Here is a 13,871-nt window from a genome sequence, read left to right on the forward strand (position 1 = left end):
GAGCTTAATTTAGGATTATGTTCTATTTTGGCCTTTTCTGGCCTTTAGAAGGGGTTTTCGCCAATTCTGAGCTCAATTTGGAATCATTTTCTATTTTGGCCTTTTTGGACTTTAGAAGGGGTTTTCGGCAATCCTGAGCGCAATTTGGAATCATTTTCTATTTTGGCCTTTTCTGGTCTTTAGAAGAGGTTTTCGGCCATTCTGAGCTTAGTTTGAGATCACTTCCTATTTTGGCTTTGAGAAAGGGATTTTCGGCGATTCTGAGCTTATTTTGGGATTATTTTCTATTTTGGCCATTTCTGGCCTTTGGAAGAGGTTTGCGCCAATTCTGAGCTCAATTTGGGATCATTTTCTATTTTGGCCTTTTCTTGCCTTTAGAAGAGGTTTTCGGCCATTCTGAGCGCAATTTGGGATCATTTTCTATTTTGGCCATTTGGTCTTTAGAAGAGGTTTTCGGCGATTCTGAGCTAAATTTGAAATCATTTTCTATTTGGGCCTTTTCTGGTCTTTAGAAGAGGTTTTCGGCCATTCTGAGCTTAGTTTGAGATCACTTCCTATTTTGGCCTTTAGAAGGGATTTTCGGCGATTCTGAGCTTATTTTGGGATTATTTTCTATTTTGGCCATTTCTGGCCTTTAGAAAAGGTTTTCGCCAATTCTGAGCTCAATTTGGGATCATTTTCTATTTTGGCCTTTTCTGGCCTTTAAAAGAGGTTTTCGGCCATTCTGAGCGCAATTTGGGATCATTTTCTATTTTGGCCATTTGGTCTTTAGAAGAGGTTTTTGGCGATTCTGAGCTAAATTTGAAATCATTTTCTATTTGGGCCTTTTCTGGTTTTTAGAAGAGGTTTTCGGCCATTTTGAGCTTAGTTTGAGATCACTTCCTATTTTGGCCTTTAGAAGAGGATTTTCGGCGATTCTGTGCTTAATCATTTTCTATGTTGGCCTTTTCTGGCCTTTAGAAGGGGTTTTCGGCAATTCTGAGCTCAATTTGGGATCAATTTCTATTTTGGCCTTTTCTGGCCTTTAGAAGAGGTTTTCGGCAATTCTGAGCTTAATTTGGGATCATTTTATATTTTGGCCTTTTATGGCCTTTAAAAGAGGTTGTCGGCCGTTTGGAGCTCAATTCTGGATCATTTTCTATTTTGGCCTTCTTGGCCTTTAGAAGAGGTTTTCGGTGATTCTGAGATTAATTAGGGATTGTTTTCTATTTTGGCCTTTTCTGGCCTTTAGAAGAGGTTTTTTTCTGTTCTGAGCTTAGTTTGAGATCATTTCCTATTTTGGCCTTTTTTGGCCTTTAGAAGAGGGTTTCGGCGATTCTGAGCTTAATTTGAAATTATTTTATATTTGGGCCTTTTCTGGCCTTTAGAAAGGGTTTTCAGCAATTCCGAGCTCTCTTTGTGATCATTTTATATTTTGGCCTTTTCTGGCCTTTAGAATGGGATTTCGGCCATTCTGAGCATATTTTGTGATCATTTTCTATTTTGCCCTTTTCTGGCCTTAAGAACAGGTTGTCGGCCATTCTGAGCTTAGTTTGAGATCATTTCCTATTTCAGCCTTTAGAAGAGGATTTTCGGCGATTCTGAGCTTATTCATTTTCTATTTTGGCCTTTTCTGGCCTTTAGTAAGGGTATTCGGCCATTTTGAGCTATATTTGGGATCATTTTCTGCTTGGCCTTTAGAGGGGGTTTTTGGCGATTCTGAGCTCAATTTGGGATCATTTTTCTATTGTGGACTTTTCTGGCTTTTAGAAGAGGTTTTCGGCAATTCTGAGCTTAATTTGGGATCATTTTCTATTCGGGCCTTTTCTGGCCTTTGGAAGAGGTTTTCGGCGATTCTGAGCTTAATTTGGGATCATTTTATATTTTGGCCTTTTGTGGCCTTTAGAAAGGGTATTCGGCAATTCTGAGCTCAATTTGGGATCATTTTCTATTGTGGCCTTTTCTGGCTTTTAGAAGAGGTTGTCGGCCGTTTGGAGCTCAATTCTGGATCAATTTCTATTTTGGCCTTTTTGGCCTTTAGAAGAGGTTTTCGGCGATTCTGAGCTTATTTTCGGATCATTTTCTATTCGGACCTTTTCTGGCCTTTGGAAGAGGCTTTCGGCGATTCTGAGCTTAATTTGAGATAATTTTATATTTTGGCCTTTTCTGGTCTTTCAGCAATCCTGAGCTTAATTTGAGATCATTTTCTATTTTGGTCTTTCTGGCCTTTAGAAGAGGTTTTTGGCGTTTCTGAGCTTTATTTGGGATCATTTTCTATTCGGGCCTTTTCTGGCCTTTGGAAGAGCCTTCAGAAGAGGTTTTTGGCGTTTTTGAGCTTAATTAGGGATTATTTTCTATTTTGGCCTTTAGAAGAAGTTTTCGGCGATTCTGAGCTTAATTTGGGATCATTTTCTATTTTGGCCTTTTCTGGCCTTTAGAAGAGGTTTTCGGCGTTTCTGAGCATAATTTGGGATCATTTTCTATTTTGGCCTTTTATGGCCTTTAGAAGAGGTTTTTGGCGATTGTGAGCTTAATTTGGGATCATTTTCTATTCTGACCTTTTCTGGCCTTTAGAAGGGGTTTTGGGCAATTCTGAGCTTAATTTGGGATCATTCTAGTCGAGGCGTTATCAAGAACCATTTTCACCGGGTTGTCGTTCGACATTCTTATGACACGCCCAGAACGCCGTTTGAACGATGAGTTCTCCCAGCAGCTGATGCAATTCGCGGTTCATCCGTCTCCGCCATGATCTATCTTACATCTGCACTCCAACACAGCTGGTACGTAGCACCTTCCGTTCGAAAACCACAGGGGCGCGTTGGTACTCGACGAGCACGGTCCAGGTTTTGTGGTCTTAGAGGAAATGGTCAACTGGACTATTGCTCAACTTAACAGTAATATTTCGAATTAAGAACAAAATTTTGTTATCCATTAGTCATTGGCCGCGAAGTCTGTGTGGATTTTATTTTTTTGTGTATTGCGAAACTTAGAAAATGATGTAATCTGAAAAAGGTGGGGTCACTACCAACATTCATCTTACATAAGCCTCGCGAACAGGAAACGAGAACGTGGTTGGCTATCCGCTACTTTTTAATATATCCTTTTTTTTCTCTGGTTTGCAATTTAAAAAATGCTAATTACAATTATGCTAATTTGAAGAAAAAACCTCACCTATCGATCGAGACATTGGCATTGGCGTTTTCCCATCCGTGATATGAGCTTCTGATAACTAGATCGCGAATTTATCCGGTTAAAAGACCCAGCACTACACCGGGATAGTAAATTGAAAAAATCCGTAGATTTTCGTAATTTTTTTTCAGAAATCCGTAGAATTTGTCTACGAATCCGTATATCCGTAAAGTGAAACAAATCCGGAGATCTACGGTGAAATCCGAAGATTTTGCAAGCTTGCTCAGTACTAGTTACCGAGTAACTACTGAGTCAGAAGTCAAATATAAAGCAGGCGGCTTGACACACAGTCTGCAGAGTAGCAGCTGATTTTAGCGCAGCAAGCCTGATTTGGCGACGTATTCGATTGCAGCGTTACACAGCAGACGGACCAACCGGCGGACTGCAGCACCTCACAGCATTGTTGAACATGTTCGTACATGTAGCGTAGAATAATAAAAGAACTAGAATCATTCGGTGTCATCGGTTAATCTCAATTCAAAATCAATGCTTTTCTTTAAGGTTACCAATAAGTGAAAAAAACAGAAATGAAAGAGAATTATCCCTGAAATTTACCGCTTCAGACCATTGAATATATTAACCCAATCTGAATTATTTACAAAACTATAGAAAAATGCATTACCTTAAGATAGGCTGTTGTAATTCTACGTTAGTTTTGCGGTCATGTCTCATAAACAACCTCTCCACCTATTGAGCAGAGGCTTCAGTCAAACAATCGCAAAGCAAATGTTATTTGAACGAACGAAAAACTTACTCCGCTGTCAGCAAGGTGAACAGTTTTGGTCAAAACGTGTTGTAAAAAGGATTGAGTGGAATAAAAGAGGTGAAAATATTGTACACCAAACGCTTCTATTATTCGCCTTTACACAGTCACTTTTTTCGAGCTCAGTTTCTGAGTATTGCGTATAGTCAAAGAACGTTTAATGTGTGCGGAGTTCCCGGAGTACCTGCATTTGTGAAAATACGGTTCATCGCAAAGCACAACTTTTCCTCATATTACTGGTAGTATATGAAATTCGGGTCGGAGAAACTACTCGTTTTGTGACGTTTTTGATCAGGCAGGCTAGGCGTTATTGATCGAAATAGGTAGTAATCGGATGAAGCGATGTCAGGAGACTACAGTGGGTGACGTTTGACGTTTTGACGACGTTTGAGATATGTGGTCGAGCTTTGTCGTGCAGAAGAATCACCTTGTAGCGTCGTGTCTTTTCTTGTATTGTGACTGTTTTTCCTTTAACGCGAGGCTTGAACGCATCACTTGTCGTCAGTGGTGAGCTTCTGTGCTTGGTTCACCTTCATTTCTTCGTCCTCGAATCTGTCATAGTTTCAGGACACTCCATGTCTTCTACGTCAAAAATCGACAGTTTTTTACCGTTGAAACCATTCCCAACAAGTTCTTTTCTGTATGAAGTCTTCACAATAAGTTCCAGCCTGTTGACTGTTTGAAAAGAAAAATTATGTCAAGTGAAAAAGAGATTGCTTTTTTTGGCAGTCAAAATTCCAGCAAAGTTTGATTAGAAACTGAAATGGCTCATTAAGCAGACAGTATGTGAGTAGAGAAAGAACGAAAAAAAAGTTAACTGGAAATATGATACAGATTTGGAAAAATCCCGTCGAAGTCCCGTCGGGATGCGGTATATTTTTCCAAATCTGTATAATATTTCCAGGTCGCTTATTTTTCGTTCTTTCTCTACTCACATACTGTCTGCTTAATGAACTTGCGTGTTAACGGAAAAAGCCGTTGTTAAAAAAAGAAATTCAGTTCGAAAACTGGAATGGCCTTGACAAAAAAAAAATGAATTCTGCGTTCTTTGATTGAAATTATCTTTTCTGTATTGTACCGTGTCGAAAAAATATTTTATAAACGAGAAAAAAGGTTTCGTTTGCAGTGACCCATTTTTGCAACATATTAATAGACTTTTCTTAAAATGGATTGTTTTTACATGCTAGCGACCGACTGTTAAGCTGCTCAAACAACAACAAACAACATACACACATACAGTCGGAATGATGATGATTCTTCTTGTTCGTTAGGGCGGAATCTTGAGCTTTGCTTACAGGTGCTACTCGAGAGATTTTTTTTGTGTTCCTGTTTAGTGTAGGGATTTTTAGCTGAAACAGTGCATCACGCCGATGGATATCAAAACGTGGGTCTCAGGTTCGAAATGTGAAGGTTTGAATTTGTACAACAACTACTTCAAACTATACTTCATTCTAAATTATGGTTAAAAATTATGAACATAACTCCATTCCCGCAATCCGATTCCCAGTGAAATAATCATGCAGTAAGTAGAAAAAACAAGCAAAGAAGAAAAAACACGGCTATCTACAGTCATATTTTAAGAACGCCGCCTGTCATGAATGGACCTAGCAGATGGAAAAATCTCAAAAAGTGTAGGGTGAAGATTTATTTCTTGCCACACATAACAGTGACAGACACTGGGAGCCAGTTTGCAAGGCTTAATAATCTCTGAGGTTCTGTTACGGTGATAATACTATATAGTAAATTCTCTGATGCTAATTTTCCTAAACATGTCTTGCCCTATGTTCCGCTCACGTAAGAATGTTTGTTTTGTGAAGGAAAAAACTTTTGCAGCATGTATAGCAGGTATACGCATAGCGAGCGAGCAACCAACCAAACGGTACGGAATCCTTTTGGGAAGAAGAGTTGAGCCACCGTTTTTTTTTGCTTCAAAGGCCGGCTGGCATAAATCCTTGATGAATTTGAATGCGTTTTTTATTCAACGAAACGAAACGGCGAACCAGACGGAGATGTATGTGCAGAATGTGTTGGGTCTAGTTTTCATTAGCAGCTGGGAATATAATTTCAACCTTTTTCACTGGATGGCTAACAAGTTACAAATCTTGCTGTATGTTGCCACAACAGCGAAGTTTCGGCAGGGCAAGGGTTTTTAGTAGTTTTAGTGCTGGGGGAAAACAACCTATCCGTCTTTTTTTTAACAGTTTAATGTTACTGCAGGCAGGGCTCGTGGATGGTGTTGAATAATGGCTTGTAATACGTTTCTCGTAAAGCTATGCCGAAGTCGTTAATAATTGTAATGTAGTGCGTAACCTTTATAGAAACTGGAAGTTTACCAGCTGCTGAATAAATAAACTTAGGCGAACAAAAACTTAGTTACACTTTTACTAACAGAGCGAAAACAGTTTGGTGCTCACTTTGACTATGTGAATGACAAAATGATAGTGCGAAATAAAACTGTCGAATGATAAGTTATGTTCGGAGAAAATTGCCACGCTGCTGTTGCACTCGTGGACTACGTGCACGAGTGGAAAGCTATTTTACACGCGAACATGTTTTCCTCCTTACGCAGAAGAAAATGTAAACTCTTTAGGAAGTTTTTCTCGCACGTAGAGATGCATGAAAGGTGTTGCGGTTCCATTTTCGTTTAGTACTCTAGATGAAGAATGTTACCTTCATTCGTTTTCGGAATGTGTAGACATATGGATGAAGAATCACGCATTCTGAAAACGAAATGTTGGAAAACTATCAGTAAACTGTAATAATACGAGATAGTTACATTGAAACAGAGTTTACAGGAGAAAAACATAACTTTCCTGAACCTTGAATATATTTACAAATAAAATGATAACAAACGAGCGAACGGTAGCGAGCATTCGCTCAAACAGCAAGTCGGCTGAAGGCCGTGAGTGTATTACTTTGTACCAAAACCCAGAGAAAAACAGTTTTGAGTGAAATGTATGAAAAGAACGTTAGTGACAGGGATGTGGTTGCGAATCCGGGATATCTAGTTGTGATAATCATATAATCTCGCGTCCATTCAGCTTGTCATTTCTCCTCAGAGAATCACTAGTGTGTAGGAGAATATCTTTCACTGCGAAAACAACTACTCTCGCACTGATGGGCAAAGCGACGCACTTGATTGAAGAGAGCAGCGAATTGTATGTATCTGAGTAGCTTGTAAAAAACACCGTGGTGGAATCAAAATCATCTCTCCAGAGAGATTATAAACTGGTATGATCTCTTTCACACGAAAGGACAATACGCTCAATAACTAACAATAACACATCAGAGCTCGCTGCAGTGCTTTTACTGTATGTCTTTTAAGCAAATATCAAATGAGAAGAAAATGTAGGTAAACGAATTAATTGCTTTGTTTACTTTGCATCTTGAAACTAAAAAAAAAAGATCTATCCACCTGTCACGCATGTTCGCTCTTCGAATGCTATAGAATTTTTCTCAGCAGAGCAGTTCAACAAAAAATGTCCCAGTTTTATTATTTTTTTAATTTGTCATTATTGATTTGGCTGAAACTTTGCATAGACATTTCTATAGGCAAAAAATGCCATTTTGTGTTATTGGTTTAATTTTTTGGAAAACGACTTATTTTTGAGGAGCTATTAAAAATGCTATTTTGGAAGGTATTGATGATTACAAATATTTGTAGGGCCAGAACGGTTTGTTTGATCGGTGTGACGTCTTCGATAAAGTTATAGATAATAATTTTGTCTTTCCGAAAAAATATACACTCAGAAAAAAATAATTTATTTTTTACAAATAAGTTAGAAAGGAAATTTAAAAAGAAATATTTAAAAAATCTTATATTTTGAAAATCTGATTTTTTCAATAAAACCCACAAAACATCTTAAACAATGCCTACCTCAACAATGCAACCGGTCCGATCATGGAGAAATCAGGAAAATTAAACAAAATTTTTTTCATGCTCATTTGATTAATGATACTTGTGGTATTGTTTGCATGCTCTCAGATACCATTTTTATGTTTATTTGTTAAAGATATTTACATTTTCATCTGAATGACTCCTTAGCCTGTCCAAAATACATGATTTACCCTAATTCTATTTTTTTCGCATACAGACGTTCGTGAAAAAAGTCAATTAGCTCATTCAAAAAGTTAATCACACTTAAAAAAGAAATTGAATTACTGAGATGTCTCCCGGTTTCTACGGTTTGATCAGACCGAACGTTTATTTGTCATTCTGTGCACGCGCTTTTTTCTCAAGCGACGAGAGAAATTTCTCTCTCGCTCGTAGAATTTCCATGTATGTGCGACAAGACTAGACACGTCACATACATACAATTTGCAGGTTGCTCGTTCGCTTCTCTTTCGGTTCGGATTGCGACGCGCAAGGCGATATCTCGTTGCTTCACGAAATGAGCGAGACACCCGTGCTGTACATACTTGATACCAGTGTTGTTAGTCTCACTCATACTGGTGCGTGCTTGCTGCTATTCACAGGAATGCATGAAGGAGAAAAAGTATCTCGAAAGCGTGTGTGCAAAAGACTTAAAAAGCGTAGCAAATGTCTCGTCCTGCTCGTCCTCAAGCAGAAAGAAGGAGAATGGTTTTGATTCTCGCTCGCTTTGCAATGCTGCTTGATACCAGTTGAAACTGTTTAGGTGTAGTAGTTTGGGACTTCCAAATACATTGGAGAAACGCTAGAGCATTAATTGCGTTATGCCCAACACGCAATCATTGTACTGGTTCCGAATTACATCAACAATTGCGCTAGAAACGCACAATTTTGTACTTGTTTCGCACGATCCAACTTTTGCGTGTGCTATCTGCTTTTCTCCAACACGAGAATAATTTGGTTGTCTTCCTTCGAAGCCGCAACACGAAGCGTGTTATATTGTTGTGTGCGTGCCACCAGATCGACAGGTACAGGTAGTTACAGACAGTGTAACTTGTGAATTCGATTGAATGGAATAGCGATGTGAATAAAACGATTACTTGTCTGATAAACCAAAAAATCGTGTGATTTTTTTGACGTAGGACTACGTCTATCTGGAAGTTGGGTACCTGAATTTGAAAATCTATCTGGCATCAATCGATCAGAAATTCTTTCACGGTTAAATTTATGTAACAAAAACAACCTATTGTTTGAGATACACTATTGAAAAATTGGTAAATTATATCGATTGTCTAAATCATACCGAGCAGCCTCTCTTCCCATGCACAGCCAAGACTAACGGATACAACCGATCTAATTTTGTAAACGGTTTGTTGTTGCAGTTGTTGTCACTTTCTGTTTCCGATGCTTTTCCACCTCCCTTGCCATTCTCTTTTTGTTAAGAGGAAGTCACGCAAAGGTATTGTAGATTTCAGCGTAAAGGAAGGGTAACTGGTGGGGTGCCTGAGAATAAACCCATGCTTAAGTCCTTTTTGACATCGGATGGCCTGGTTCTACTAAGATTCGAACCCACGACCATCCGCTTGACAAAGCGGACTCTGTAACCTTGCGGCTACGCAGCTCTCCTAAATTTACAAATAACAAACTTCATAAAAATTTGATATACTGTTCAAAAGTTTTGTAAAGAAAAGAATTTCAAAGACTATTCAACACTATAGCTGCTTTGATCAATATATATGACCTCAACATGATTTAAATGTGGTATCGTACTATTTGAACGTTCCCGGTATCGCTCGTGATTAAATTGTTTGAAATTAAGAGTCATTTCTTATATTTCGCTATTTCTGAAGCACTAACATTACGTCAAATTTCATATTTTATACTTTAATTACAACACCAATATTTTAGAACCCAAAGAGTGAATATACCTTTTTGGATTTAGGCATTCATGTAAATCTATTTTTATAAATAATAAGTTTGAATGAGAAAGGCTGAGTCTGACCGCTAGGTGGATTAATTTAGGTTTTTTTTGTTATAATTGCGCATAAGTCACTTTTGCAATTATGTAAAAGTAAGTTAAACATAGAAACCGCAGGTTTCGTTACGTTACTTTTACAAAGAGATTAATGGTTTCTGGTATGGGATGACTGCGTTGGCGTTTGGGACAGTTTTGTGATTACGTGTATCACATAAGACTTCTATGCATTTAGTAGCTCTGATGGTAACGAACAACTTTCCTTGTTACATCAACATGTTTTATCGACAAAATCGTGTAGTTTTGATTTTTGACCCGTCTTATCCTACATTCAACGCACTGTGCGGCGGCTGTGTTAGGGAAGTGCTTGCATTGCGTCGTTGTGAGCCCGCAACTTGTTGAAGTATAATCAAGTTTTGTTTGAATTTGAATTTTAACCGCTTGCGAAAAAAATGTTTCGTAAAAGGATTTCGAAAACTAGAGTAATTTATTATTATGCCAACAAGAAATCATCCGTTTAGCATTTGAAATCTTTAATTCTGCTGTTTCATTCCCTTCTTGATTTTTTGAATTGCCACCCTACTAAAATAAGACGTAATTTCACGTCACAATAATGATAACTAAGCAAATAACTTTTTCTATTGCTTTATTGAGGGGGTTTCAGCTACCGGATGGTTCGCCACCACAAACAAATAACAATAAAATGACAAAAAATAAAAAATGACACAAGAAGAACGAAACAAAATTACGCGGAAATGATAGAAATAAAAATGAAAATGGCAGAATGAAGGGGTCAAAACGCAATGAAGATGATGCCAGAAATTAGCACGGAATTGACATAAAAAGATACACAAAAACTGACCGACGATGACACAAAAAAGACTAAAAAGTCGCACATAGTGATACAATAAATACATAGATAATACTCAAACTTCAAAAACAACAAAAAATGTCACGGAAATGGAATAAAAACACACAAATTATACAAAGTGTATGCGAAAAGTAAGTACAACACAAAAGTAACATATAAATGGCTCAAGAATAATACTAAAATAACACAATACGAACGAAAAAAGTACTCAAAATGGAATGAAATTGATACGAAAATGACAAAAAAAAACACAAATGTGACTCGAAAATAATAGCCAATCTACAAAAAAAAAAAAATGCAAAAATAGCGCATAAATAACATAAAAATAATAAAAAAGTAGTAAAACATTAAACGAACCTAACACTCAAATTACTCAAAAGAAACAAGAAAATGATATAAAAATAATGTACCGAAATGGCACGAAAATAACATAAAAATGACACAAAAATAGCGTACAAACTTTCACAAATAAAAAAAAAAGAACGTAAAAATTTAAAGGCTATCAATCAAAAGCCAAAAGTGTGCAAAATGTCATGAAAATCCAAAAAAGGTTGAAAATAATTAAAGAGGCCGAAAGAACGAAAAATGTCAATAAGGTCATATTTGTAACAAGCGTAAAACCTGTGTTAACCGGTGTAATAGCAGTAGGGGTACTGTGGGTAAGCCCGGCCTCCTAAGGGAAATGATTCTTTAGTAGCACTTGATGGCGAATATTGTTATATTTCTTTCACAAAAGCATTGCCCATATTGTTTTCTACAAGATATGAAGGTTTTCAGTACTACCAATACCACCGGGAAAGCGGTCAGTTCTGTGACTTGATTCAGTACATTTGACACCTCTAATAACCCTTGGAATCATTCATAAATCACAGAAGATCTTGAGTGCATGGTTCTAAGTCAATTTATTAATTTATTTATAAGCGAGACATCAGTTATAGATGAGAAATATGTGTCAGTAACATTCAACTAGCCTCAGATCATGTCGGTCTTATCCCACTCACTGGGTGACGGTGTTATCCCGACAGCACACATTTCTTCAAAAAGATTATTTCTACAAATTTTTCACTTCAATTTACTTCAGATCGAATTCCTGTGATTGCTAACAATACAGGCAATAAAATGTAGAGCAACGAAAAATTATTTTAGTCTTTCCAAATGAATAAAAGCTTAAGGTCCACTCACGAAAAATTACATCCATTTACGCATCAGCTGCAGTAGCGTATGTTTTGTCTATTTTTTTAACGTTTGACTTTCATGGTGGCTTCGATGTTTCTTAAAATGTCTAAAATATTAAATACCAACACTTCACATATTCCAAAGCACAGTCATTTGGCGTTTTCTAGTAAAATCCTAGGGGTGACGGTCTTACCCTCAGTGCCGGGCTTATTCCCAGTACCCCTATATTGGGGACTGATGGTTTATGTTCCAGTATGATAAGCATTGTGATAAAGATACTACATTTTTCTATAAAATCTCTGATAATTAAAAAATGTAATTGTGATTGTAATTGTTTCGAATTCTCATATTTTACCTGTTATAGATTATTATCATATCGATATTATGTCAATGGAGGCCCTGAAGGTCTGATTGTCATGGTGCTATTATTATTATTCATTAAAATATTATAAAATTTGATTAGATAGAAAATTTACATTAGGTTGTGTGATAAATTAAGATGAAAAATTTAAGAAGAATTAATTCCATTGGAATAGAAGCAGATATGTAAAGTGAGTTTATTCCGGATGTTGTGCTCCTGCCTGTGTAAGCAGATGTGCCAGATGTTTTTGAAAAATGTCTGCAACTGCTCGAAAAACCGGAAAAATGTGCTCGAAATCTGAAAAAATATATCCGTGACTCGAAAAAATTTCGGTCGCTCAGACAAAAATCTGTAAAAATCTGCTCATATTTTGAGGAAATCTGCACGAATATAAGAAGACCATGACAACAATCTACAGAAGCTGTGGAAAAACTGCAAATATCAGCAAATTAATAAATATCTGCACACGGACTCTAAAAATCTACGTTTTGCAGACAAATCTGCACATTTGGAATCCCTGGTGGTAAGGCGGATTCACTTAAGATGACTTTAATAAAGTGTGCAATATGTTAATGAAAGACACCATTGGTATGCTATAACTGCTTCCGGTTTTCGCTTTCGCATTCATTTGCAGCCGATAATACACCAACCACGTTTTGTATCATATTACACCGTGCTGTGTTGTATGTTAGGAAGTTAACTAACGTAGGTCAGTTGAGATATTTTATTTTAAGTACTTTAGTTTATAGAAGCTTAAAAAGTGGTGTGATCTAATTTCAAAATTATTTGATCAGTTCGTGAGTTATATTTGAAACGAATACTGGTTGTTGATAGAATTAAAAATAATCTAATATATTCTTGTACACCCAAAAATTGCAAAATGCATCTGAATGAGTTCAGAGTTCTAAGTACGAAAACCCGAAGTAAAACTGGAACTGAGCAGTCGTAAAGTCTGGAAAGAGCTTTTAGAAAGACGGTAATACATTTTTCACTCTGATACCATGCAACTTGTGACATGGTTTCACTATACCTGACAGCGATTGTGTGGTGCCACTTTTTCTGGCTATCTTTTTTGCATCCCAGTCAAAAAATGCAAATTGTGGAAAATAAATTTCACGTGAGACTTTTTTTGCTTGTCTGCGAAAGGACTAAACCGATTCGAATGTTGTCCTTGCTATGAACCACACGTGTAACACTTGGACGAAAAGGTCGAGTGAACAACCGCGATAAGACTCCTGTTCGCTTGCATTGGAGAGTTAACACGAATACAGTGTAGTGTAACAGAGTGGTTCGTTGTATGTCAGAATAAAAAGTTTTTCCTGAAAATATTCAACACTAAATCAAAATACAACAAGATTCATGCGCTTTTGTAAATGTTAACTTCATTTGAAGTTCCACGAAACTACCGGTCGAACTTGATGAATAAGAGAAAAACATTGACGTTAACAATAATTTAAAAGCGGTGGAGAATTGAATAGAAAAATGGCCCTAATCACTGTTTATAATTGTTGCTGTTTATAACGGTGTTGTAGTACTATTCAAAGTAAATTCTATGCCATCATCTACTGATAACTGTAGTGTTGTAAACCAGGAAATTCCGCTAAAAGCTTGTTCCAATTCAACGCAATCTCGCTTCCGTCTGGGAAAGCAATGATTTTGAGCTTCGCCGATGAATCACTTACTCCC

This window comes from Wyeomyia smithii, chromosome 2 (genome assembly GCF_029784165.1).
Source record: "Wyeomyia smithii strain HCP4-BCI-WySm-NY-G18 chromosome 2, ASM2978416v1, whole genome shotgun sequence".
In the NCBI taxonomy this organism is placed as follows: domain Eukaryota; kingdom Metazoa; phylum Arthropoda; class Insecta; order Diptera; family Culicidae; genus Wyeomyia; species Wyeomyia smithii.